The 24,081-nt window shown below is 54.6% G+C and overlaps 2 long non-coding RNA genes across 2 annotated transcripts; one reads left to right on the top strand and one right to left on the bottom strand.

Moving 5' to 3' along the window:
- Window positions 1-10,617: 10,617 nt before the first annotated feature.
- On the top strand, window positions 10,618-18,828 carry LOC114813248. Its single transcript, XR_003760943.1, has 3 exons — window positions 10,618-10,912; window positions 11,034-11,138; window positions 18,795-18,828. It is a non-coding gene; the product is annotated as an uncharacterized LOC114813248 (long non-coding RNA).
- Window positions 18,829-21,541: 2,713 nt separating this feature from the next.
- LOC114813246 lies at window positions 21,542-23,690 on the bottom strand. The gene is made up of 3 exons (XR_003760940.2): window positions 23,489-23,690; window positions 22,796-23,070; window positions 21,542-21,821 (listed from the first exon to the last, which is right to left on the bottom strand). It is a non-coding gene; the product is annotated as an uncharacterized LOC114813246 (long non-coding RNA).
- Between the last annotated feature and the right edge of the window lie 391 nt (window positions 23,691-24,081).

The raw sequence follows: 24,081 nt of genomic DNA, 5'->3' as shown, positions 1-24,081 counted from the left end.
GCGGGGTCTATCGTCCAAAATTCCCTGTAATTGAATTAAACATTTCCCGGATCGGCACCGGCTTGATAGTCCATCCGTCCGTATCCGGAACCGTTCCCGAGCGGGATATTTCGTTACGTTGGCTTGGCCTGATCCTTCTCTCTCCCCTCCTCCCCGACCGGAGAGGCGGCGCGGGCCGGAAGCCGGGGTGAACCCAGTTCCCGAGCTCCGACCTTCGCCGCCGGCCGCACCTCTGGCGGCTCTCCCGACTCCAACCCCCCCCGCCCCCCCGGTCTCCATTATTCGGTGGGGACCGCTGCCCCGTCCGGCCGCCCCGGGGCCCTCGGGAGAAAGACCGGGCAAGAGACCCTCCCCCCGAGATCAAGCGAGGAGAAGGCGCAACGCTTCCCATCCGTTTTGAAGGTCGGTGAGGTCCGGCGGAGAGCGAGACGTGGAAAACAACAGCTCCTCAGAGAGCCGAAAACACGGTAGTCTCATTATCCGTCATCTCAGCCGGTCGCCATAGTAACGGCATTTTATTTTTCAAGTTGCGAGCCCGCGCGCGGTGTCCGCGTCCGAGTCCGTCCTCTGGGCCCGCCAGGTCTGCCGGCGTCATCTAGTGGCTGGCGTCGAACTCGGAGCTCCTCGCCGCGCTGCCATTTTCTCCAGCCCGTTGGCCAAAGGCGCCGGACAGGTTGCCGGTCGTCTGTGGGTGACAGAAAGTTGGGTTTAAAAAAGAAGCCGCGGGGAGGGAGGGGACTGGTCGAAGCAGGGAGCGTGTCTACCGACGCCGATTGTCCTCCCTCAAGGTCTTAGTACGGTGCTCCGCACACGGCAAGCACTCAGTGAATACCATCGATCGATGGGAGAATATTAACGGCGGTATCCGTTAAGCGCTTACCGTGTGCCAGGCACTAAGCGCCGGGGTGGACACGAGCAAATCAGGTTGGACCCAGTCCCCGTCCCACTTGGGGCGCACGGTCTCAGTCCCCATTTTCCAGATGAGGGAACTGAGGCCCAGAGAAGTGAAGCGACTTGCCCGACGCCACCCAGCAGATAAGTGGCAGAGGCGGGATTAGAACCCAGGTTCCCCTGGCTCCCCGGCCCGGGCTGTATCCGCTAGGCCACGCTGCTTCTCATCCTCAGCGAGCGCTTAACTATACGCAGAGGGCCGTACCCAGTGCTCGAGTGAGCACGGTCCGGAGTTGGCAGACACGTTCCCTGTCCACGGCGAGCTTGCAGTCATTAATATGGAGAATTAATTAATAATAGAGAATTTAAAGATACTTGGAGACAACAACACTCTCCAAAACGCTCTTTAATGGGAAAGCCATCCAGTGGGTGGATTCCGAGATAGCACGTAAAGGCTGCGTTGTTTTAACCCCGGGGTCTCAAGGCTCCGGTCCCTCCCCGGCCCCGTTCGCTCCGAGCCCCCCGATTCTGAGCGGTTTATAGTAGCTGCCGAACGTCAGGTGGCAAGCGGCACCCCGATCCGTCCTGCCGCCTGCCGCGTTGGACCTCGGCGCCCTTCCGCACATCCGGTCGGATCCTTCAGGGGGAAGAGCACGGGCTTTGCAGTCAGAGGTCATGAGTTCGAATCCCTGCTCGGCCACGTGTCAGCTGGGTGACTGTGGGCAAGTCACTTCACTTCTCTGTGCCTCAGTTACCTCAGCTGTAAAATGGGGATGAAGACCGTGAGCCCCACGTGGGACAACCGATTCCCCTGTGTCTACCCCAGCGCTTAGAACAGTGCTCGGCACATAGTAAGGGCTTAACAAATACCAGCATTATTATTATTATTATTATCCTTCGGCGTATCAACTGTCTTGATGGAGCGGTCACCGTGGGCGGAGCACGGGACTAAGCACTTGGGAGAGGGCGATGCCACAGAGAGGGAACACGAGGAGCTTAGGGTCCGGAGGGAGAGACGGACGTTAAAATCAATTCCAGATATGGGTAGCGGCAGAGCGTAATCATCGCAAAGTGGCCAGAGGCCGGGCCTGGCAGCCGGAAGGATCCCGGCTCCTCCCCTAGTCCGCCGGGTGACGCTGGGCCAGTCACCTGATTTCTCTGGGCCTCAGTTACTTCGTCTGAAAAGTGGGGATTGGGAAGCAGCGTGGCTCAGTGGAAAGAGCCCGGGCTTGGGAGGCAGAGATCGTGGGTTCGAATCCCAGCTCTGCCACTTGGCAGCTGTGTGACTTTGGACGAGTCACTGCACTTCTCGGTGCCTCAGTTCCCTCATCTGGAAAATGGGGATTAAGACGGTGAGCCCCACGTGGGACAACCCGATTCCCTGGTGTCTGCCCCAGGTGCTCTGCACGTAGTAAGCGCTTAACAAATGCCAGCATTATTATGTGGGACAGGAACTGTGCCCGACCTGATTATCTCGTAGCTACCCCAGCGTTTAGAAGAGTGCTTGGCATAGGAAGAGCTTCACAAGTACCGTCATTATTATCATTACTTGCCCGCTGCGAGATCTTGGGCAAGTCATTTCACTCCTCTGGGCCTCCGTTGCCTCATCCGTAAAGTGGGGATTGAGACCGTGAGCCCCACGTGGGACAGGGACCGCGTCTAACCCGATTTGCTTGGACCCAGCCCAACACTTAGTACAGTGCCTAGCACAGAGTAAGCACTTAACAAATACACTCTTATTCTTATTATCACATAAGGTCTGTGGGGCTAATGTTGGGGCGGATAACAAAGCGCTCAAGGGGTACAGATCTGGCTGCCCTGGTGATACCGAAAGGAGTGCGATCAATAATAATTATAATAATAATGTTGCTATCTGTTAAGTGCTTACTGTGTGCCGAGCACCGTTCTAAACGCTGGGGTAGGTACAAGGTAATTAGGTTGTCCCACGTGAGGCTCACAGTGTTAATCCCCATTTTACAGATGAGGGAACTGAGGCACCGAGAAGTGAAGTGACTTTACCCAAGTCACACAGCTGACAATTAGGGGAAATAGGGGCTTCATCGGGGAAGACCCCTTAGACGAGGTGTCCACTCACCCCGGAAATGCCACCGGGGCAGGGAGCGCGGTGGTGAACAGCATCCAACTCTCCCACCCAACACTCATCCCAGTGCTTTTCCCATCGAAGGCGCCCGATCGGTACGATCGACTGGTAATAATAATGATGACTGTGGTATTTGTTAAGCGCTTACTATGTGCAAAGCACCGTTCGGAGCGCTGGGGGGGATACCGGGTGATCAGATTGTCCCACGTGGGGCTCGCAGTACTTTTAATCCCCATTTGACAGATGAGGTGACTGAGGCACAGAGAAGTCAAGTGACTAGCGGCGGAGCCGGGATTAGAACCCATGACCTCTGACTCCCAAGCCCGCGCTCTTTCCGCTGAGCCACGCTGCTTCTCGATTATCCCAGACGGTTCGAAGAGCTGTGGGGGAGGGACCCTCTCGGACCTGTGACCTGTGGTTTCGTCTTCAATAAGGTAATCGGAACCGGGAACGTGTCCGTTGTACTGGTGTGTCGTGTTGACCGAGCGCTCGGTACTGTGATCTGCACCCAGGAAGTGCTCAGTAAATGCTACCGATGGATTGAACGTACCCCGAAGCCTAGCCTCCTCGCTGGTCTTCCAGCCGCCATCTCTCAGTGGCGTGGGCGCGGCGGCGGCGAGACGGACGAGATCGAGGCACAGCGAGTAGATTGGCATTAGAGGAGAGAAGCGTGCGGGTCGGCGTAGGTGAACAGTGAAGCGAGGAAGGAGGGGACAAGGCGATTGAGGGCTTTCAAGCCCACGGTGAGGAGGTTCCGTTGGATGTGGAGGTGGCTGGGCCCCCGCTGCACCTTCTCGAGGAGGGCGGAAACGTGGCCCGGACGTTGCTGACGTCGCTCTCTTTAGTCCCTCGCGACGCCATTATCCTAGCGGAAAACCTCTTTTTCTCTAGTTTTGTTCGAAGGGAAACATCAGATGATCCAAAGATCCGCTCTATAATTCCAGATCCCGCGTTTCTGAACGGTACAGCGGTGATGACCTACATTCAAGGTTCAGCGTGAAGCTGAAACTCATTTTGCCGGGAGAAAGCGAGAGAAACCCGATCTGGTTTTTAGTAGCCGGAGAGAGTTCGTCGTTCAGTCAATCAATCAGTCAATCAATCGCGTTTACTGAGTGCTTACTGTGTGCAGAGCACTGTACTAAGAGTACATCTGCAAAGAACCCTTTTTTAAATAGCGTCTATGGAGCGTGGTTAGACCACAGACCATCCGACACCCGACCCTTCCATCTCCATCCCCAACTCTCCCCAGTGACCCAGCGTGGACCCCCGCCCCCAAGCCCCCTGAATCTCCCCTCTCCGTCGCTGACTTTTATTGGGGGGGGGGGGGAATAGTTCTTAATTTTTTTTAATTCCAAGATGTTTTCCAATAAGTTAAATATCTTCTGGAAGCAAGGAGAGTTTGAGTAATACTTTAATATTTGATGAGACGCTGTCGTTCGGTAGAACCCTAATAAGCTCTTCGAGTCAAAGGCTACAGGGTCGCGATGATTATTTCTCGTTATCGGTGAGTAGCTCGTGTATACTCATCAATTCGCTATTTTGTCTGAAGCTTGAACGGGAAGCGTGGTTTTACATATTGATATTATCCAAATCAAATCTACTCAAAGAGACTTGGTGAGCAGAGTTTCGATATCAAAAGGCCACCGACACCTCTTTTCCCGCGTCCTGATTTCTGTACCTCTTTATAATTTGATTGATGTTCGTTGGCGTAGCGATGATGAATAATTAAACGCCCTCCTAGCTCCTGGCTTATTAATTGTTTAATTTCAGAGAAAGTAACTGTATGTGAAAGAAATGCAAGTTGTCGTTCTGAACGGCGGAGCGGATTCAGCGACTTGGTCGCTACACAGGAGAGCGAGCACAGTTGGCTTCTTTCAGACTCTCGCGCCGTATCTCTCTCCGGGCTCATCTGGAAGAATGATGATAATTAATGTTTGAAGGGAATTTTTTTTTTTCCTCAAATGAAGTCTTTGATCACATCTGGCGCGTCCCGTTCGACAACTCGGTACCGAATCTCTTTCCCTCTGAAACTCTGTTCCGCTCCGCCGTCTTTTTTGCAGCGCTCCGGCGCCCCGGTCGACGTCGTTTAATTTTCCGAGATTCGTTCATTCAGTCGTATTCGTTGAGCGCCGATTGTGTGCGGAGCAATGTACTAAGCGCTTGGGAACTGCAGTTCAGCACCCAAATAGAGACCGTCCCTGCCCACAGCGGGCTCGTGGTCTCCGAGGGCGGAGACAGACATCAAAACAAGTAAACAGGCATCAGTAGCATCATGATAAGTAAATAGAATTATGGAGATATACACATCGTTAATAAACATAAATAGAATTAAATTTACAGGGCAAAGATCATCCGCCTTAGCCCGCGGGGGTCACGTAAAGTTGAAGGATGGACGGCAGACGGAGACCCCAAAACGTCCAGCGCCACGTCCACGGGGCCACAGTTCCACGGGCGCTCTCGCCCCCCGTGCCCTCCGTGCCATCATTTTATCACTAAATAGTCACAACCCATGCCCTTCCTCTGATCCTGCCCTCACAACTCTCTCCCCAACGCACTTGCCTCCTGCTGCCCCACCTCCTCCAGGAAGCCTTCCCTGAGTGGGGCCCGCCTTCTCCGTGACCTAACAGCCAGCGGCCGCCCGGAGCATCGAGGCGCCTTCTCGACCTGTGCGAAAATACGCCGATTTTCGATGATGATGATGATGTGGTGATTTCGGTGCTCGTGCAGCGCTTACTGCGTGCCGAGCACTGTTCTAAGCACTGGCATCTCAACTCCTGCCACAGCAGCCGGAGGGTGGCTTTTACCTCTCTTTCCAACCATAGTCCGGGGCTCTGCGCCCAGGAAGCGCTCAATAAATACGATCGAATGAATGAATGAATAAACTACCGGTGGTTCATGCCTGGCCGTCCACACTGGCTGATTATAATAATAATAATTGTGGTAGTTAAGCGTCTACTATGTGCCGGACACTGTACTAAGCTCTGGGGTGGATACAAGCAAATTGGGTCGGTCACAATCCCCGTCCCACATGGGGCTTGCAGTCTCCGTTCCCATTTTACAGATGAGGGAACTGGGGCTCAGAGAAGTGAAGTGACTTGCTCGAGGTCACACAGTGGACAGGCGGCAGAGCCGGGATTAGAACCCAGGTCCTTCTGTCTCCCAGGCCCGAGCTCTATCCTCTAGGCCGTTTCTCCTCCTTGGGGACGAGGACCTTGCATCCTTCTCAGTTGTACCCTCCCAAGTGTTTAGTGTAGTTTCCCGCTCTCTACTAGTGCCCAGTTAGTACTCGAGATTCATTCTTTACGAACCGAGGAAGAAGGCGGGTTTCTCGAGGTTTGGGAGTCGAAGGCCCTGGGTTGGCATCCTAACTCTGTCAGAGCCTGCTAGGTGATCTCGGGCAAGTCACTGAACCCCTCCGGGCCTCAGTTTCCTTCGCTGTAAAATGGAAATGAGGTCCTTGCTCTTTCTCCCCCTCCCCGTCGCCCCTACTCCCTCCCTCCGTTCTACCGCCCTCCGCTCCCCAGACAGCACCTGTGTATATACGTTCGTATTTATTATTCTATTCATTTTATGAATGCTGTGTGTATATCTTTAATTCTCTTTATTTATACTGATGCTATTGATGCCTGTCTGCTTGTTTTGTTGTCCGTCCCCCCCGCTTCTAGAGTGTGAGCCCGTTGTTGGGTAGGGATTTTCTCTATTTGTTGCCAAATTGTACTTTCCAAGCGCTCTGCACACAGCAAGTGCTCAATAAATGCGATTGGATGAATGAAGGAATTCGATGGTGACCTCCAGGTGGGACAGGGGCTATGTTAGAACCAATTAGATTGTAATTGATGATGTTGGTATTTGTTAAGCGCTTACCGTGTGCCGAGCACTGTTCTAAGCGCTGGGGTAGACACAGGGGAATCGGGTTGTCCCACGTGGGGCTCACGGTCTTAATCCCCATTTGACAGATGAGGTAACTGAGGCACAGAGAAGTTAAGCGACTCGCCCAGAGTCACACAGCTGACAAGTGGCAGAGCCGGGATTCGAACCCATGAACTCTGACTCCAAAGCCCGTGCTCTTTCCACTGAGCCACGCTGCTTCTCTAAAACCAAGCGCACCCCAGATGGGACACGAACCCACGATCCCTGGCTTAGGAAGCCAGTGCCTTATCACTAGATTGTAATAATAATAATAATAATCATGGTACTTGTTAAGCACGGGGGTAGGTACAAATTAATCAGGTTGGACACAGTCTCTGTCCCACATGGGGCTCACACTCTTATCCCCATGTTACAGATGAGGGAACTGAGGCCCAGTGAAGTGACTTGCCCACGGTCACCCGGTAGACGTGGCAGAGCCGGGATTAGAACCCAAGGCCTGCTGACTCTGGGGCCCGTGCTCTGTCCGCTGAGCCACACCGCTTCCCGTTAAGCTCCTTGAGGGCAGGGATCCTGTCCACCAACTCTGTTGTATTATACTCTCCCAAGTGCTTAGTGCAGGGCTCTGCACACAGTAAGCGCTCAGCACACACCATAGATTAACGGATTGATTTTTCAGGCACCTCATCTGTAAAATGGGGATGGAGACTGTGAGCCCCACATGGATACGGGGACTGTGTCCAACCCGATTTACTTGTATCCACCCCAGTGCTTAGTACAGTACCTGGCACATAGTAAGCGCTTAACAAATAACGTAATTATTATTAACTTCTATCTCTCACAGAGCTTAGCGCAGCAGTTTATACGCTGAACACACAAGTAAGCACCTAATAAAGACCATATAATAATATTGATAGCATTATCCATCAGCTTACATTTCACATTTTCTTAATCTACCTAAAGGGTATATTGTCTGGCCCAATTAAAAGTTTTAAAGGGCCATCTTTTACTGGGGAGGAAAATCAATTTTAATGATTTGGTTTCAGACCCTTGCAGGAGCTGATAATTGCACTAAAGAATTTATTAATATGCTCAGTTTTTAGCTGTTAGATTTTTTCCGCCTGAAAAATGACCCGGTGGAAGAGTTTGCGGTTTTAATAGGGATACAGGCAAAAGTCTCTTGAGAAACCCGTGTTTCTCCACGAATTCTGGGTCGGAGAGGACGGCAACGGAAGTCTTCCGGCCTAATCGGCGTGGCCTAGCGGAAGGAGCCTGGGAGTCAGAGGTCCTGGGTTCTGATCGCCCCTCCACCACGCGTCTGTTGCGTGGCCTTGGACGAGTCACTTCACTTCTCCGGGCCTCAGTTACCTCGCCTGTGAAATGGGGATTCAATCCTACTCCCTCCTACTTGGACGGGGATCCCCGATTAGCTTTTATCTACCCCGGCGCTTAGAACGGTGTCTGGCACCTAGTAAGCGCTTATCAAGTACCGTAATTATTATTATTAGTCGTTAATCAGAATTAGGGAGCCGGCTCAAGCAATCGAAGGGTCAGTTCGCTTACGTGATGGTTGATCGAACTCCTCAAACGTCTCAGGCGGACCGCGAGTAGGCTGGCTTTGTGTCAGGCCATCGTGACGGCGACTATGTTTTGCTGCTGCGTCGCTGAATGTTGAGCAGCAATCTGAGCTCGGGCTGCGGCAAACTGTAGGCGAGACTCTCCTCCCCACCGAGTCGAAAGCCTTTTTGTATTCTCTCAAGTGCGGTCGAGTTACGCTCTGCCACGTGTCTGCTGTGTGAGCTTGGGTAGATGGATTCACTGGCCTTCTTCGGTCCCCTCATCTGTAAAGCGGGGATGAATGATGATGACGTCTGTTAGCTGCTGACTCTGTGTCAAGCACCGTTCTGAGCGCCGCGGTAGATATAAGGGAATGGTCCCCGTCCGACGTGGGACTCACAGTCTCAGTCCCCCTTTTACCGACGAGGAAACTGAGGCCCAGAGACGTGAAGTGACTTGCCCAGGGGCACATTGCAGACGCGTGGCAGAGCTGAGATGAGAACCCAGGACCTCCCGACTCCCAGGCTGTGCTGTATCCGCCACCGTGAGCCCCGTGTGGGACAGGGACCGTGTCCAACGTGATTAACCCGCGTCTGCCGCAGTGCTTAGAACAGCGCTTGGCACGTGGTAGGTGCTTAAGGTGTAAGAGAAGCAGCATGGCATAATGGATGGAGCGGGGGCCTGGGAGTCAGAGGCCTGGGTTCTCATCCCCGCTCTGCCGCTCTCCGCTGTGTGGCCTTGGGCAAGTCCCTTGGTCGCTCTGGGCCTCACCTGCCTCATTTGTAAAATGGGGATTCGATCCTCTTCCCTCTCAATTAGACTGTGAGCCTCAAGCGGGGCGAGGACTCTGTCCAACCCGATTAACTTGCATCTACCCCAGTGCTTAGGACAGTGCCCGGCACATGGTAAGCACCTAAAGAGCACTACGATCATTTCATCCCTTTTATGGCAAGAGCCTTACCGAGCCCACGTGTAAACGTATCGGTTGTAGGGAAAAAGCCGTTGGTCCAATCTCTGGTTTTTAAGAATTGTGTATCTTTCAAAATTCTCTGATAATCTCTTAGGAAAAAAAACCACCCTGGGATTTTCAGATAATTAAAGGAAGAATGTCAAGCCGTGCTCAAGGCTGGAAATGTCCTTTTTAAACTCGCTTGGCTTTCGGAATTCTCAGAAACGCCCGGAATTCACTTTGTGGCAAATGGAACGGCCGTGCTCTCTGCCAGTGGCAGGAATGGCCGCATCCGGCTCGACGTTGACGCTACGCTCAGCGGACGGCGGTTGTTCCGTTTCCAAAATCCGTCCTTTCAGACGACTGGTCACCGCCGGCTCCCGCCAAACTCCCCCTCTCATCCGAAGGGGAAAAAAGCAGAGCAGTCGGGAGAGTTAAAAAGTAAAATCCCTAATCCACCCCCCTCCCCAAGACGAGCCCGTCCCAGTTTCTCGCCCCTTCCCGTCCCACCCGTGCCGGTCCGTTGGAGGGGTGGCTTAATCACCCATAAGAAATTACCAGCTTCTCTGGTGGCGAAGCATGACATTTCATGCTTCATTGCTTCGTGACATTTCATGTTGGAGAAGCAGCGTGGCTCAGTGGAAAGAGCCTGGGCTTTGGAGTCAGAGCTCATGAGTTCGAATCCCAGCTCTGCCTCCTGTCAGCTGGGTGACTGTGGGCAAGTCACTTCACTTCTCTGGGCCTCAGTGACCTCATCTGTAAAATGAGCATGAAGACTGTGAGCCCCACGTGGGACGACCTGATTCCCCTGTGTCTACCCCAGCGCTTAGAACAGCGCTCTGCACACAGTAAGCGCTTAACAAATACCAACATCATCATCATCATCATTTCAATTGCCCGGCCAATAAAAGAATTGCACGAAGGGGGCCAGGGCCGAAATAATTTACTGTACGGAAAAGCCCCAGCCCAAGGTTACCATGGTGAAATACCTTTCCGCGCGTACAAGGTCAAGTGTGGGTGACCCTTCAATGGGATGGCCTTCGGGCGGAGACAAGTCGCAGCCCGGCCACCCGCTTAAACGATGGGGAGCTCGACCGCTCCGGCCGTGGCGGCCGCAGAAAATAATCAGCACTCTCCTCCCCGCCTTGGCGGGGGACTTGCCGAGGTTTTCCGATCGTGAAACCCGGCCCCCGCCCCCCCCCCCCCCCCAAAACGGTGACCGTTGGCGGCCACGGGGTCCCCGCCAACCGGTCGGCGTTCAGGACTGCCCGGTAGCCGGGATGCCCGTCCCTCAAAGACCCACCTCGTACCCCCGGGCCGGGGAGGCTCGGGAAACGCAACGCCCCGATGCTTAGGGCGGTTTAGAACCGCTCGGCCCAATTAGGACCGAGGCAGGGGCGCCCTTACTAACCGCTCTTACTAATCGGGTCTCCCGCCGCCGATCCGGGGAAGCGCCGATCACCCGTGCCGGAAGGAGATGGGCGCCCCTGGGAGACGATGCTCGGGTCGAAAGAGGCGATCGTCAAATACGGAAGGAGAAATCGCAAGTAAAACGCGCCGGCGGGCGGAGGCCCGGGCGAGTGTCGCGGCAGGGTGTTTTAAACATTCGTCGTCGGGGTATTTTTCGAAAAGTATTCATTAATTCCCCCGGACGTTCCTCTCTGGCAGCCTGCGTTACAGTCGAGGCCTCTGGATGCGCGAGAAATCGTCGTAAAGCCGTGGAAGAATAGGCGAAATGTACAGCGGTCACGTTCGAATTATACATCACGAGGCGTACGTATCTGTATGTTGTCATATTATGCATTAAATTTTGCGCATAAATCAGACAGTTGTAACTCTGATGTCGCCAAAAGGCACAAAATATGACAAACAGGAGGGGGCACGTACATATTATCACGCTCAATAATTCAGCGAGCATTTGTTTTATGTAAATGAACTTCCGTTAATAAAAATTACACTCATTTATTACACCGCTTCCACGCGATAATTAAAAAAAGGCCCCTTTTTCCCCCAGAAAATCATTACGAAACGTGAATAATGCATTTGTTTAATATCTTTATAAACAAGATCTCACCGTCAGGTTCGTTCCGGCAACGAAAGCATTATTGATTCCTGTAATAATTCCGTAACGTCGCTACACTCCGGCGCCGAAAACGGTCTCGTTTTTCCGGAGGGCTCTCCTGCCTCCGCGTCGCGGGTCGGGCTTACGAATCAACACCGGTAATTTGATGGGCGCCAGTCAGGTCGAATCTACGGCAGGGGTCCTTTGGAAGATCAGGCCGCAGCGTTACGTGGGAGCAGGGAGGAACACGCAAGGCGGGGGCTTCCGACATTACGTCCCGATGGCCCGTGAGATCTCGTTGGAGGATAGAACCGTTCCATTCTCCGATCATATCGGTAATTCAATTAACGTTACCGGGAGCTCGGGAATTAGCTCCCGGCCCACGTCGGGTTGGGAGACGGCGAGGCAGACCCGTTCACAGTTCCCGGCTTCTGAACCGGGATCCCGAGGAGAGCCACCCCCCGGCTTTGCCGCCGCTGGGAATGTGATCTCTCGGGAAGGCCTCCTACTTTCCCCGAGTGTCTGTTGTCCGCTCCCGTCTCCCGGGAGCCGGGCCCCGATGTCCTCCGGGGTCCTCGCCCCTTCTGCCTGTCCGTTCCGGTACGGGATCGATATTGCTTCAGTTCTTTTGAAGCAGCGTGGCTCAGTGGAAAGAGCCCAGGCTTGGGAGTCAGAGGTCACGAGTTCGAATCCCGGCTCCACCACTTGTCAGCTGTGTGATTTGGGGCCAGTCACTTCACTGCTCTGTGCCTCAGTTACCTCAGCTGTCAAATGGGGATTAACTGTGAGCCTCACGTGGGACGACCCGATTCCCCTGTGTCTACCCCAGCGCTTAGAACAGTGCTTGGCCCGTAGTAAGCGCTTAACAAATACCAACATCATTATTATTCTTTTCTCGTTCGGAATCCCGTCGATCGATCGGTCGGTGCTATTTATTGCTGCTGACGATGGTATTCGTTTAGCGCTTACTATGGGCCAAGCACCGTTCTAAGCGCTGGGGTAGATAGGAGGTAATCAGCCTGTCCCCTCTGGGGCTCACGGTCTTAATCCCCGTTTTACAGATGAGGTCACTGAGGCACAGAGAAGTGAAGTGACTTGCCCACAGTCACACGGGGCGGAGCCGGGATTAGAACCCACGACCTCCGACTCCCAAGGCCGTGCTTCTGCCACCGAGCCACGCCGCCTCTCAGTAAACAGATAGCATCGTCGTCATTTACTGAGCGCTTACTGCATGCTCGAGGGAGTCCAGTGCAACAGAATTGGTGGATCCGCCCATCAGGCGTTTATAGTCCTTGCCGGGGAGATAGACATAAACATAAATAATTTGCAATATAGAATTTAAAGATGTGTACGTAAGTCCCCGTCCGGCAGACCGTTGCTCTTGATGATGATGATGCTGGTATTTGTTAAGCGCTTACTATGTGCGGAGCACTGTTCTAAGCGCTGGGGGAGATACAGGCTAATCGGGTTGTCCCACGGGAGGCTCACAGTCTTCATCCCCATTTTACAGATGAGGCAACTAAGGCCCAGAGAGGTGAAGCGCCTCGCCCACAGTCACCCGGCTGACAAGGGGCAGAGCCGGGCTTCGAACCCACGACCTCTGACTCCCAAGCCCGGTCTCTTTCCACTGAGCCACGCTGCTTCTCACGAAGCTCTTCCCAGCCTCAAGGCCCAGAAATCCCCCCGTCCTCCAGGAGGCCTTGCTGATTTAATCGATCTCTCACCTCCCCACCCTATCGTTGTTCGCTTGGTATTTTTTAAGCGCTTGCTAGGTGCCAGGCACTGTACTGAGCGCCGGGGTAGAGACGAGGTTGGACCCCATCCACGTCCCACATGGGGCTCACAGTCTCCAATCCCGGCTCCGCCACCTGTCAGCTGTATGACTTGGGGCAAGTCACTTCTCCGTGCCTCAGTTCCCTCATCTGTAAAATGGGGATTAAAACTGTGAGCCCCGCGAGGGACAACCTGATCACGTTGGGCCTCTCCAGCGCTTAGAACAGCGCTCTGCACGTAGTAAGCGCTCAACAAACGCCATCATTATTATCATTAGACTCTAAACCCGTTGTCCCTAGACTGTAAGCCCGTCGGGGGCAGGGATCGTCTCTCTTTATCGCTGTATTGTACTTTCCGAGCGCTTAGTACAGTGCTCTGCGCACGGTAAGTGCTCAATAAATACGATTGAATGAATCCCCATTTGACAGACGAGGGAACTGAGGGACAGAGAAGTAAAGCGACTTGCTCAAGGTCGCACGGCAGACCCTCGGGACGGAACCGGGATTCGAACCCAGGTCTTCCGACTCTCAGGCCCGGGCTCTTTCCGCTAGGCCACGCTGCTTCCTAGTTCTAAGCGCTGGGGTAGGCCCGGGGGAATCAGGTTGTCCCAGGTGGGGCTCCCAGCCTTCATCCCCATTTTCCAGATGAGGTCACTGAGGCCCAGAGAAGTGAAGTGACTCGCCCACAGTCACACAGCTGACAGGTTGGCGGAGCCGGGATCCGAACCCATGACGTCTGACTCCAAAGCCCGGGCTCTTTCCGCCGAGCCACATTTATTGAGCGCTTACTAGGGGCAGAGCACTGTACTGAGCGCTTGGAATGGACAAATCGCTAACAGATAGAGACAGTCCCTGCCCTTTGACGGGCTTACATAATTATGGTATTTGTTAAGCGCTTAGTATGTGCCAAGCACTGTTCTAAGCGCTGGATCCTCATCCTTATCCAAGTAAGCGCTTAACAAATAGCGCAACTACGATGATGATTACGATGAATGCAGACAAACTTAGTACAGTGCTCCGCGCACAGTAAGCGCCCAATAAATGCTATTTAAAAAAAGAACGGTGCAGAAGGAGGAAGGAGAATCGGCAGCGGGGATCCAGGCCCGCCGGACTCACGTGTCCTCCTGGGTCCTCGCCCCGTCTCTGTTTCGGGTTCCGGGGCGGGATCGATATCGGAATTCTGCGGAATTGATTAGCTCCAAATATTTGACAATTGAGTTGGAGACCCCGATAGCGGATTTATTGAATTCGAAGAGGAAAGGCACATATGAGAGTATGGAGTCTGATGCGATTTCCGGGACGTTCATCGAATCCAGTCGGGGGAGACGAGCGAACGACCGGTCAGGCGGTAATAACTTTCGGGGGTCCGTGGGCCGCCCCAGGTAGGAGATTGCTAAAAATAATAAATAGCGCTTCTGTTTAGGCGGCGCCGCGCGGCGAAGATGTCATAGCTCCTCGCCGCGCCTGCCGGGATCAGGCGTCGTTTGTCCGAAAGGGATCCCGGTCTCTTCTGGAATCTTCCCGGAAATGGTCAAGTTGGCGTTCGGGGCCAGGTGACCTCAGAGGAGACCGGCGCCTCCGCGGCTTGCAGACGTGCTCCTTTTGTTCACGCGTAAATTCAGTCGTGTTTACTGAGCGTTTACCGTGTGCGGAGCACTGTACTGAGCGCTCGGGAGGGTACCGGGAAACAGACACGTTCCCTGGCCGCGGCGAGCTTACAGTCTAGAGGAGGAGACGGACGTTAATAGAGATAAATCGCAGCTACGTACGTAGGAGCCGTGGGGCTCGGGGGCGATAAAGGGATCGGTGCTCTGTACGTACTAGAGAAGCAGCGTGGCTCAGTGGGAGGAGCAGAGGTCATGGGTTCGAATCCCGGCTCCGCCAGCTTGTCAGCTGTGTGACCGTGGGCGAGTCACTTCCCTTCTCTGGGCCTCGGTGACCTCATCTGGAAAATGGGGATGAAGACCGGGAGCCCCACCTGGGACAACCCGATTCCCCTGTGCCTTCCCCAGCGCTTAGAACGGTGCCCGGCACATAGTAAGCGCTTAACAGATACCAACGTTATTATTATTAAAGGGGTCAGGTCGGGGTGATGAAGGGAGTGGGAGGAGAGGAAAGGAGGGCGCAGTCAGGGAAGGTTTCGAAGGAGGGAGAGTAACTGTCAGATATGAGGACATTTGTTGCTATTGTTCTCGTCTGTCCGTCGCCCCCGATTAGACCGCGAGCCCGTCGGAGGGCAGGGACCGTCTCGATCTGTTACCGATCTGTCCATTCCAAACGCTTAGTACAGTGCTCTGCACGTAGTAAGCGCTCGATAAATACTATCGAATGAATGAATGAATGAATGAGGAGGGAGGGCTTCCCGGGCCAGCGGCAGGACGTGGGCGAGAGGTAATAATAATAATAACAATAATAACGTAGGTATTTGTTAAGCGCTTACTATGTGCAGAGCGCTGTTCTAAGCTCTGGGGGAGATACGGGGTGATCAGGTCGTCCCACGTGGGGCTCCCAGGCTTAATCCCCATTTTCCAGATGAGGTCGCCGCGGCCCAGAGAAGTGAAGTGACTCGCCCACCGTCACACAGCTGCCCGGGGCAGAGGCGGGATTCGAATCCACGTCCTCTGACTCCCAAGCCCGGGCTCTCTCTCCACTGAGCCCCGCTGCTTCTCAGGTAGACTCCTGTCTCCCTTTTCCTAAAAACCCCCTCCCTCGACCCCCAAGGGTCCCTCCATTTATCGCCCCGTCGCCCTCCTACCGTTCCTCTCCACCCTCCTCGAGCGAGTCGTCCGTACCGGCTTGGCTCCGCTTCCTCTCCGTCTTTCTCCTCGCCCCCCTCCAGCGTGGCTCCCGCTCCCCTGGCTCCACAGAAAGCGCCCCCTCGAAGGTCGCCGTTGATTAGAGAAGCGGCGTGGCTCAGTGGGAAAGAGCCCGGGCTTTGGAGTCAGAGGTCATGGGTTCGAACCCCGGCCCTGCCACTTGTCAGCTGTGTGACTTTGGGCGAGTCACTTCACTTCTCGGTGCCTCAGTTCCCTCATCTGTCAAATGGGCATTAAGACTGTGAGCCCCACGTGGGACGACCTGATTCCCCTGTGTCCGCCCCAGCGCTTAGAACAGTGCTCGGCACATAGTAAGCGCTGAACACATACCAACATTATTGTAGAAGAACAGAGAGGTAAAGTAGGAGGGGGGAGGGCAACTAATGGTGAGGAAGTAACGAGTTTTTCTTTGATACGGGGGTGCACGGGCAACCTTCGAAGTTTTCGGAGGAGGAGAAGTAGACTGTGTCTTTTAAGAAAAATAATCCGGGGCGTTGAGAGGAGGACGGCCTGGAATTCATTCACTCAGTACCATTTATTGAGCACTTACTATGTGCAGGGCACCGTGCTAAGCGCTTGGAATCGGCAATTCCCCACAGTCACCCAGCTGCCGGGTGGCAGAGCAGGGACTCATTCATCCCTTCAATAATATTTATTCAGCGCTTACTATGTGCAGATAATATTCAATAGATATTATTGAATGAATGACTGAATCCCTGCTCTGCCACTTGGCAGCTGGGTGACTGTGGGGAAGTCACTTCGCTCCTCTGTGCCTCGGTTCCCTCATCTGTAAAATGGGGATTAACTGTGAGCCTCACGTGGGACAACCCGATTACTCCGTATCTCCCCCGGCGCTTAAAACAGTGCTCCGCACACAGTAAGCGCTTAACAGATACCAACGTTATTATTAATAATACCAAAAGAAAAAAAATCTACCTCACTACCGATCCCCCGCCGATGTCCTCCCTCCGGCCTGAAATTCCCTCCCCGTCGACATCTGCCAGATGATCACTTTCTGCTCCTTTAGAGCCTTATTATTATCCCTTCTCCTCCAACTAAGCTTTCATTTCACTGTCTTAATTCTCCCTTCCGTATCACTCATGCACCGGAGTCTGCCCCACATAAGCGAGTCGGATACTCACCCTTCTCGCCGCCCTACGCATTAAGGAGAAGCGGCGGTGCCTAGTGATTAGGGAGGGAGCTGGGAGTCAGAAGGACTTGGGTTCTAATCTCCGCTCCTCCAGTTGCCTGCCGCGTGACCTTGGGCGACTCACTTCCTTATCTCAGCTGTAAAATGGAGCTTAAGACTGTGAGCCCCGTGTGGGACAGGGACCGTGTCCACCCCGATTAGCTCTTGTCCACCCCAGTGCTTAGTACAGTGTTTGACCCGTAGCGAGTGCTTAAATATCATGGTCGTCATTATCGTTACTATGCCCTTAGGCATCGGGATGGCCGATGAATACAAGCAGAATTTGCAGCAAGTCCCAAAAGATTTTTATTCGCGGCCTCGCGCACGGGGCACCGCACCAGAAGCCGAATTCCTCCTTTGGAAGAAGTCATTGACGTCGCGTCCGAGTCCTTGAGAAGCGGCCGGTTTTCCGGGTTGCTTTCTTGCTCGACCCGATCCCCCAAATAGTTCAAGGTCCACAAAGGAAGCAGCAGGCGAGGCCTTCGAAACGAGGGCGAACTAGAAGCCTAAAAATCGTCGGGAAAATGCATCCCCTCAAACGGCGTGGGATTTATCCCTAATAATGATAATTAAGCCCGCCGCCTAGTTCTGGTTAATTATATCCCACCCAGTGCTGATCGGGCCCTGTTTGTGTGTGTCTGTGTGTGTTTGTGTGAGAAGATGCATCTGTGTCAGGGGGTGTGTATGTGTGTGTGTTTATATGTATGGATAATTGCTGTAATTACCTAAAATCGTAGACTGTATGTGTGCGCGTAGGGGTACCTGTGTGTGTTTATGCATATGAATAATTTCAGTAATTTTGTGGACCTCTAGAGTGTGGGTGTGTATAGGTAAGTGTAAGCGTGCGTGTGAATGATTGCTGTGATTTCCCGGATCTGTGCAGTTTGTGTGTTTGTGTGTATGAGTGTGTGAAGAAGTTTGTATTTATACATAATTTCTGTAATTTCCCAGACCTTCGCAGTATGCGTGTCTTTGTGCGGGTCTGTGTGTTTGCGTGCGTGCCCGTGTAAGCGGGTGTGTGTATGTAGGGATGTGTGCTGTGCGTGTATAGACGTATGAATAGCTTCTGTAATTACCCGGGCCTGTGCAGAGTGTGTGTGTGTGGGTGTGCACGCGCTCCTGGACTTATCCCCAAAAGCTTTTCTAGGAGGGGGAGATGGTGAGCGCTCCTCGGGCCTAATTAAAAATGGAAATCCCTGAAGAAATGTGGGTGGTATTAAATTCCAGTTTTCATAAGTGAGATGGAAATTAAATAGCTAAATTAGCAAATGACCAGAGGAGCTCCCCGTCCGTCAGAAAAATGAAAACCATACGTACTTCCTCCACCGTGTCACGGCACTGAAACCCATCCGAGAGCGCCGGGTTCAGGGGAGATGGGGGAAATGGGGTCACCGCCTGCTGTTTATTTTTATTATTGTTACTGATATTATTTATTTATATGTGTTATTTAGAATGTTGTTATTACGGTATTTGGTAAGTGCTTACTTTGTGCCAGGCACTGTACTAAGCACTGGGGTGGAGACAGGCGGATCGGGTTGGACACAGGCCCTGTCCCCTAAGGGGCTCACGGTCTCCATCCCCATTTTACAGATGAGACCACTGAGGCCCAGAGAAGCAAAGTGACTTGCCCAAGGCCACGCAGCAGCCAAGTGGAGCGGGGATTCGAACCTATGACCTTCTGACTCCCGAGGCCCGTGCTCCATCCGCCATGTCTTTTCCGCCGTCGCCGTCCGTCTGCGGTCGGTGCGTGCTGCTCCATTACAGCGGCGGGAAAACAGGTGAGTCGGTCCCGCCTCCCCCTTCTGGGGGCTTAATACGATGCCCCCCCCCCCCCGGCAGTAGGTGCTCAGTAGATAGCTATGACCTTGGGATCGTGGCTGGGACGGGATCGAAGGGCTACCTGCCCTAGGCTCTGCGGCCGACGAGTCCCTGGCCGGGGCTGGGAGGTGGAGGGAACGGCGACACCTCGCCCCGGCTCCGGCGGGACGCCGGCGGTGCGGTCCGGTGGTCAGGGCCCGGGCCTGGGCGTCACGAGACCCGGATCGTGGTCCCGGCCCGGCCGCCAGCCCCCCGGTTGACCCCGGGTCGTTACTCTATGCTCTTGGGCGGGGAAGGTGCTTGTCGCGTGCTGCCCGAGCACTCCGTACGGCGTTGGCTGGGCGTTGCGCTCCGTAAATGCCCCCGCCGCTCTGGGTGCCTCGGTTTTCTCCCGCGTAAAACGGGGCCAGCGATGCCTGCCTCTCCCCACCACCCGGGCGTGGTCCGAGGACTCGGCGAGATCACCGATGGGCAAGCGGTTTGAGAGAGTGGCAGCGTTCGACAGAGGATTGTTTTTTTTAAATGGTATCTGATAAGCGCTGACCGTGTGCCGGGCACTACACTGAGCGCTGGGATAGATGCGAGCTAACCGGGTCGGACGCGGTCCATATCCCACGTGGGGCTCACGGTCTTGGACCCCGTTTTACAGAGGAAGTAACTGAGGCCCAGGGAAACAAAGTGGCCTGCCCAAGGTCACGGAGCCGACAGGAGGCGGAGTGGGCAGTTAGCGTTAGGGCGTCCTGGCCCCCGTCTCGCCCTCTTGGCCCCCTCCGAGAAGCAGCGTGGCTCAGTGGAAAGAGCCCGGGCTTGGGAGGCGGAGGTCGTGGGTTCGAATGCCGGCTCTACCGCTCGTCAGCTGGGTGACTGTGGGCGAGTCACTTCGCTTCTCTGGGCCTCGGTTACCCCATCTGTAAAATGGGGATGAAGACCGTGAACCTCACGTGGGACAACCTCATTACCCTGTATCTACCCCGGTGCTTAGAACAGTGCTCCGCACATAGTAAGCGCTTAACCAATACCAGCGTTATTATTTATTGAGTGCTTACGGCGTGCAGGGCATTTGTCTGATCCGTGACCCTCGCCAAGTCAGTTCACTTCTCTCTGTCTCAGTCACCTCATCTGTAAAATGGGGATGAAGACTGGGAGCTCGTATCTACCCCAGCACTTAGTTCAGTGCCTGGCACGTAGTAAGCAGTTAACAAATATCCCAGTTATGGTTGTTATTATAATAATGTTAATCATAATAATAAGCCTTCCTCAGGTTGCTCCCTGGCGTGAGGCAGTGCTGCCATGAAAGCCAGGATCATTTCATTAATGCCATGACAGTGTCGTGTTAGGAAGCGGCGAGGCCTTAGCGGAAAGAGCCTGGGCCTGGGAGTCAGGGGGCCTGGGTTCCGATTCCGGCTCCGCCGCTTGCCCACTGGGTAATCTTGGACGAGTCCCTTCGCTTTTCTGGGCCTCAGTTTCCTCTTACGGGAAATGGCGTTGCAATAATAATAACGTTGGTATCTGTTAAGCGCTTACTATGTGCCGAGCACTGGTCTAAGCGCTGGGGTAGATAGAGGGTCATCAGGTCGTCCCACGTGAGGCCCACAGTTAAACCCCATTTGACAGATGAGGTAACTGAGGCCCAGAGAAGTGAAGTGACTCGCCCGCAGTCACACAGCTGACGAGCGGCGGAGCCGGGATACCCGTTGTCCCACCTACTTGGCCCGGAAGCCCGGGTGGGCCAGGGACTGTACCCGACCCGATTACTCTGTCTCTACCCCGGTGCTCAGAACAGTGCATGACACAGAGTAAGCGCTTCACAAATACCCCAATTATTGTGATTATTATTAGCCCACCTCCTGGAGTCTCCCTCCCCCGCCGCCCGCAGGTGCGAGAGCTGGAATTCCCAAGTTCCACCTTGCGGAGTAACAGGAGGGAAGAAAGGTCACGGGTCGGGCGGGGAGCCGGGAACATTATTAGCGGCAGGATCTCTGAGCTGAATTCCGAGGCCCGGTCTCCTCCCCCTCCACCCCCGGCTCGAAAACCCAAGTCCCTAGAGCCTTGCGGAGTCGCGGCTCAGCTGCAGAGTCGGTCTCAGGCTGCACGCGGCTCTTCGTTACTAATTGTTTGAACGATCTCATCGATTTCTGTTCATCTAGGTAATGCGCTTTACGCAAACTTGGAAGTTTATTTGGTTTTTCAATTAACCTTTTACTTGGGCGATATCATTTTTTATGAGAAACAAATGCTCCCGCTGCATTCCCGTGGCAGGCTCATCCGCGCCGTCGGCGGCGATCCACACGGCGATTTTCTCTTCTGCTCGGGGATACCCGCCACAAGGAAGAGAGGGGCCGGAGGTCCCCGTGCCCGGTCGGGAGCCGACGCGGCGCGGGGCGCCAGATATCCCGGAGAGACGCGCTTCCTCCGGAAGGGGCCGAGCGCTCGGAAGGGCCAACGGGATCTAATAAGGAATCGTGCTGGAAATGGCAGAGGTTTTCGTGTTGGTCTTGGGGCGGGGCGGGGGGGGGGGGGGGCGCGATCCAGACCCGGTGTGCTCTTTGACCGGACAGTCGGCAGTTGATGTAGAGAGAAATCGTGGGAGGTGGAAAACCACCCGGGGTTGGTGGCGCGGGCGCCGTGGGAGAGCGTCGTTGACGGGAAAGAAGCCGGCCCCTCGGGCCCGTGGCTGGCGTTCTCCTTCGGTCTTTTCCCACGGTGTATCTCAGAGGTTGGTCTTGAGACATTCGCGCACGAGGCTTTTGCTCCGATTCACCCCGCCGGTTAGAAAGATAGCCGTGCGGTGCCTAAAAGCTTTATGAAAATTGCCCTAAGAGGAGAGGAAATTCTACTTCCACCTCCTCCCCGCCGACGCTCCCCTTCCAAATTAAAAACTGTTAATAGCCCAACCCTGGCATTGATTAGCCCCCTATGTTTACAGCTCACTTTAATTGCCTAAAGACGCCATTTGTCAGTTTCATGTTCTATCGACATCATTATCGATCGATCGGATTTGGGCTTTGTCTTGTCTCTCGTACATAAAACTCACATATGCAGTTCAAATGGGAAATGGCCGTATTGATTTCCTTAACTTGAGCCCAAATGCTAAAGATTTTTGGATAAGCTCTCTCATTACTTAAGCCAAAATCGATAGGGACGAGCATCTTTTAATGAAAGAACAGTTTGAACCCGGCACTTGGGGAACAGGGCCCTCCTCGCCCTTGGCTTTGCGCATCGATCTCCCCGGGTGCCTTAAGTGAGGTGCGGTGGGTTGATAGCGCGGCCGGCCTGTCCGCGTCCACTCGCGGATTCCGAAAGTGGAGCTTCAGCGACCAGCGGGGAGAGAAACGCTCCGTCTCCTGCGCAGCGAGGACGGGCTCGTGGGGGAGAGAGCGCGGGAGAGTCGGGAGACCCGGGTTCTGATCCCGGCCCCGCCGCTTGCCCGCTGGGTGACCTCGGGTAAGTCACTAGAATAAGGATGATGGGGTCTGTTAAGCGCTTACTATGTGTCAGGCTCTGCTCTGAGCCCTGGGGTAGATCCAAGCTGATCAGGTTGGACACGGTCCCTGTCCCGCTTGGGGCTCACAGTCTTAAAACCCATTTTACCGGGGGGTAACTGAGGCGCAGAGAAGTGAAGTGACTGGCCCAAGGTCACACAGCAGACAGGTGGAGGAGCCGGGATTAGAACCCACGTCCTGACTCCCGGGCTCTATCCGCTAGGCCATGCAGCTGCCCTTCTCTGGGCCTCAGGACCCTCATCTCCCACCCCCTTGGGGATGGGGACTGACCCGATGACCCGTTTGGCGTTGGATCTGCCCTGTCCGTCCCTAACCGACGCCTGACGGATATCACAGCTGTCAGCGCGGTTGTTGTAGTAGATGCAGGCGGTGAGCCTGATGCTTCTTCCGGGCTCGGCGGCATCGATTTCCGCCGAGATTCCCGGTGACTCGGAGGCGGTCGCGTGGAAGTTCCGGCTTCGGACGATGAGCGGTCTGGACGTATTCGGTAGCCTCGGGCGACGGACCGTTGGTATTTACTGACCGCGTGGCAGGTTCCCCCCTTCCTGTTGGAAGATTGGGTCTGGCTACTTTATCCCCCCCCCAGGCTTCCCTTGGGCCTCGGCTTCGGCCAGGGACGACCACCCCGTTCGCCGAGAGAGAGAGTCGGAGAGAGAGAAATCGGGGCGGCCGCCAAGATCCCGGGATCGCAACAGCTCCGCGGACGGGCCCGGCCCCGGCGCAGTCCTGCCCGAGAGCTCGTTAACTTTCTCGAACTCCGTAAATTAAGCCGATTATGCCCTCGCTTAATTAACTGAGGATGACCAATTGATGGATAGGCGGGCTAGGATAGAGACCCCCGCCCCCTCCCCCCCCCCGCCCCCGTGGCTCAAACGTATCGGTTTTCAATCGGTTTCCCGGGCCTCGCCGGACACCGTCGGAGAAAGAGACTCTGACTTGCAGGGCCCGGGGCGGCCCGGCCACCTTAGCGGGCTCTCTCCCGAAGCGGCCAGCGAATAGCCTCGCTGGGAAAAGAAGTTAGAGCTTCTCGCTTGACGGATCGGGTCTGTCCGCTCTGGTTTTCCGGGGTGGCCCGATGTCCGGCCGCCCCCACCGCCGGGAATCTCTGGGAACGATTCCTCAGGAGCCGGTTTTCCCCCAGCGAGAGGCGATGGTAACTGCCGGCGGGTGAGACCGTTGGCCCGGCGGGTTTGCCGGGGCCGCCCCCTCGGCCTCGCGGACCGCACGCCTCGGCGAAGGACGTTTGTCACGGTTAGAGTTGGAAAACAACCGGGAGTTACCCCGGCAGATGGATAAAGCAGCTGTACGGCTCTCGGAGAGGAACAGGGCAACGGAAGGAGACGGGAAATTTTTTCTCGAGTAACCACGTTTGTGGTAAGCATTGGCCCTAGGTGACTTCGTGCTGGCTCTCTTATCACTCATTATCACTGTTATCGTAGTGAGGAGGTGGGATAAAGAGTAAATAATAATAATAATGGCATTTGGTAAGCGCTTACTATGTGCCGAGCACTGTTTGAAGCGCTGGGGTAGATACCAGGTAATCAGATGGGGCACTG

This window comes from Ornithorhynchus anatinus, chromosome 7 (assembly GCF_004115215.2).
Source record: "Ornithorhynchus anatinus isolate Pmale09 chromosome 7, mOrnAna1.pri.v4, whole genome shotgun sequence".
Taxonomy (NCBI): Eukaryota; Metazoa; Chordata; class Mammalia; order Monotremata; family Ornithorhynchidae; genus Ornithorhynchus; species Ornithorhynchus anatinus.
This window is presented reverse-complemented; position numbering and strand designations above follow the sequence as displayed.